Source organism: Pteropus vampyrus, unplaced genomic scaffold (assembly GCF_000151845.1).
Source record: "Pteropus vampyrus isolate Shadow unplaced genomic scaffold, Pvam_2.0 Scaffold83, whole genome shotgun sequence".
Lineage (NCBI taxonomy): Eukaryota > Metazoa > Chordata > Mammalia > Chiroptera > Pteropodidae > Pteropus > Pteropus vampyrus.
The window spans coordinates 4,990,422-4,994,669 of record NW_011888864.1 but is presented as its reverse complement, the minus strand read 5'-3'; the positions used below and the strand labels follow the sequence as shown (position 1 = coordinate 4,994,669).

Below are 4,248 nucleotides of genomic sequence, written 5' to 3'. Positions count from 1 at the left end.
TGCTGCAGCTCTTAGTTTTTCTATCAGATTTAAAGCTTTCTCATTTTAAAATGAAATTTTTTAAACGTTATCCTCTTTCTTTTCCTCTATAGTTCGATTTTGTTTTCTTTACTTCCTAGGCTGAAATGTTGATTTTTTTTTTATCCCATCTTAGGTCACAGGACCCTTTGAAGAAACACTGCATCCATGAATCATGTCTCCCAAAATAAATAAACACAAGAATACTTTCAGCTATATGTATTATAATGCTATGATAATCAGTATATACAGGAGACTTATAATTTTACTAAAGATAGTAACTTTTATTACTTTAAATTTTTTCTCATTTAATTACTTTTGAATCATTGTTCTGATATTTACATATTTCTACCTCACCTTTTTTTTTTTTTAGTAGCATTTGCCTAATATGTATTTCTTCATCTTTTTTATATTCCCTTTTTGACCCATATTAGTATTATAAGATAATTGTCTCCTGGTATTTTTCAGAATTGTACATTTTAGAATATAATTTTTCTGCTTGCTGATATTTCATTTTGAAGAAGATGTATCCCCTTTGGGGATAAGTGATTTTTTTTTTTTTAAACTTGACCAGAATTCCAATGGGATACTTTCTTTTAAACACTTTTCAAATTCAAAGTGTTCATCGAGCTATATCTTGATGTTGGCTACTTTTTATTAATTTTTCCTGGTCCATGATAACTCATCTTCATCTGCATATTTGTTTTTTTTTTTTTTTTAATCTCAAAGAAAATAATGATTGTATTTCACTTAGAACATGGCTTGTATTCCATTCGCTCTGATCTCCCTGTCAGGAAGAGCATTTATTTGTGTATTTTTTGGCTTTCTTACATACACATTATCCTTGCTCCAAACGAAGTCCTCTTTTCATCTCTTTCCTTTGCATAATTGAGGATAAGTCTCACTCTTGATCTCCACATAAGTGATTCCCTTGACTGCAGTGTTCTGACCATTCATATTCTAATTCTCCTGCGCTCCCTCTCCAGAACCCCCACTCCTGCCCCATTTCTGGACATGAGAACTTAGTCCCTGTCATCTAAGCATATTTCATTTGGTGTGGTTGTGCTCACCCAGGGGTATCATGGAGGAATTGCTTCAGAAGTTAAGTAATTCTGTCTTACAGAATGATCCACTTTTATCTTCACCACTTCAAAATTAAGCAGTTCTATCAGGAGTTCTGCTCATTATTTTTTGTACAACTCTCTTAGAAAGGGAATTGTGACCCGAATCTTAGTGTTGCCCATCAGTTCCATTAGCCCAGTTCCATCTGTACTGAATCTATGAGAAATGCCTTGGAGTCTATAGCCTAGGAGTAAACAGTCTCTTTCTCCTTGTACTTGTGGGGTACAGGTTTCTCACTATATAAATTTCTTTGATCATTTATTTGAAGTCTGAACAAGAAAGCAAAAAGCATTATTACATTCTGGAGCTCAAAATTCTTTTTTCCTAAAAGACCTCGCTTTAACTTACTCTTTTTTTCAGCTTACTACTTTTTACAGCATTCTTACTTTGGTTTTACTCTAAGAGGTATATTTTATCATCTGGATTTCAGATGAATTAGTTAAAGGTCAAGTCTTTATATAGTGCAAAGCTCTTAAGTCCAAGCTATTATTTTATCTTCTTTTATTCCTGTAAGAGGGAAGGCGATCCACAAATACTAAATAGAAAGCAGATTTACCTCAGAAAGCATATAAAGCTTCTTATTCATAATTATAATCTTTTCTTAACCAACTTGAATATTATATGCATAACATAAATCATATATGCATAATAATTTATATATAGTATATATCTGTAATAATTTAATAATCAATTTTTCCAGAAATATCAGTTTGTAATTTATTATGAAGAAAATAACATCCAATAGAAATAACCCCCTATAGTTTATCAATCAGGGCATTATTTATAATGACAAAGAACTGAAAACAGCAAATATCCAATGATAAAAGTATGGCTATATGTTAGGCTATATTCATGGTCTTATAAATAGCCATATATAATTTTTAAGCAAAAAAACATATATAGAAACATGAAAAATGCTTATGATAAATATTAAATATAAAAACCAGTATAAAAATTGTACAATACCATGACTACAATTATATAAAGTATGTGTCTTAAAAGATAATTACTATTATCTATAGTAATACAGATATTGCAATCATTTGTGTTAGGTTGTTAGGACTATGGGCGTTTATTCTCTTTTCTCCATCATCTCTGTCATTTCTATCACATCTGATTATTTTAAAATTCAAAGGATAATTTTAAAAATTTCAAATGTTTGCACACAAAGAGTTTTGAAGATGTACAAACTTCTTGCATAAGTCGAGGCAGGTAAGAATCATATAACATGATAATTAAACTCTAAAACTTTGATACCATTTTTGAGGGGCAAGTTATAATTTATTTAAATTCAAGGTCATAGTTTCCAAACCAAACTAGAAAATAGGACATCTCACTACCTATCTACTTGATTACAGGTTTGCCTTTCCTGACAGATTCTTAGGGTTGGAGTTTACCTATTTCCTCACTGAATCACCAGCTCCTGGCCCAGTGCCTGGCTTATAGTTAGGACATAATACTGTGGGTAGGTGTGATTTTTTTTCTTCACAAAATCTAAAACCACATATGACCTTTCCCCATGCAATAAATTTACATAGCCATGAAGATTCAGAAATTGTCATTAATAAATGATAAAATAAATACATACATGAGTGACCAGATGTGCGTGCACATACATCTACTCGGAAAGAAAAGAGAAGCCAACGGAACACATTTCAAAGAAATGCCATTCTCAAAGAAGAAAATGCTACTTCAATCTTCAGTTTTCTAAACCACAAGCAAATGATACTATCTTGAGTAGGTTTTTTTTTTTCTTTTAAAAGTATAACATTTTCCTCTTTTGAATCTTTCAAATTATATCCAGAGTTATAGCTGTATTACCACCACCTCACAAGACATGACTTATCTTCAGCTTCTACAGAGCACATCTATTCTGCCAAGATATAGTAATTCTATGAACACATAAGGTATAGTTTTCTACGAACACATAAGAAGGTCCAATGAGCCTGCTTATTTAAACATTTTTTCCCAAGCCTGCTTTTTCCGTCACTCTGCTTGGTTTTAGCAATAGCAGACTCAAAATATACTACAGAAAAACAAAAAATCAACATAAAAAGGTCACAGAATGAAAGCTGACCAGTTAGGAAATGAAGTTTTGTTGTTGTGAAGGTTTGAGAAGCCAGGATTTTTATTTAGAACTATTGAAACTTAATTTTTGAATACACACACACAAAAAACTCCAGCTGTATATGTGCTTCGGGAATGACCGCCTTTGTCCACCCTCTCCTCTTCTACTTAATTTCAAATCAAATCACATTTGTAGTTATGAAAATATGAATCATAAATTTTTTAAAAACAGCCACCTGTTAATTTCTGATCCCTATTAAAGGTCTTCTCCTCCAACCTTGGCCTTCTTATACCTAGCAGTCACTGGTATCAACCTCCCATTTCACCAGCAGGAAAATCCAGGCCTACTGATAACCACACAAACACAAGGTAAAGACTGCGACCTTCAGAGGCCTGAACCTGTAAGTGTATGAATACACATCCTTAATTACATATTCCCTGAAAAATTATGCCAGAAATTGGAAGAGTTATCTTATGATATCTCAAGAATATATCAAGATTTGAGTTCAGAGTCATCAACCATCCTGGAAGAGGAAAATTCGAGTCAGAGGGATAACCCATTGCTCGGGGTTCTGGGCCCACTTTTAGATTCGAGCCCGGAGATCCACACTAGTCTCTTAAGGGCTCAATGACAAAACGGTGTTGCTTTGGTAGGATACTGTCCTGCTTGCAGGGGGGCCACCCTAATGAGAGCTGCTCGGCCAGGCCAATTAATAAAAGGAGGGATATAAAGCCCAGAGCTATCCGCAGGAGCATGGGAGTGGGGTGGGCTGGTCGGCCCCCAACCACCCGCGTTCGCCGGGAGGCGCCGAGTGGCCCATACATCCATCACATCCCCAGCCACCTGACCCCTAATGCCTGGCAGGGCAGGCCGAGGTCTGACAGCCCGGGGTTTCCAGTGCCCACCCGCGCGCTGCCGAAGCCCGAGAAGGCGCACCCCGCTTAGGGAACTGGGAGATGCATCGCTGCCGCCCGCGACCCCTCCCGCCCTGGTGCCCGGCCCCCACCCGCCAGCCCGGGCCCAGTCCCCGCGAGGGTGAC

General features: G+C 36.0%; 1 protein-coding gene across 1 annotated transcript in view; it reads right to left on the bottom strand.

The window, feature by feature from the left end:
* Positions 1 to 4,248, bottom strand: part of NALCN (sodium leak channel, non-selective) — a 292,340-nt gene that overhangs the window by 287,093 nt on the left and 999 nt on the right. The gene's annotated exons all lie outside the window — the stretch shown is intronic.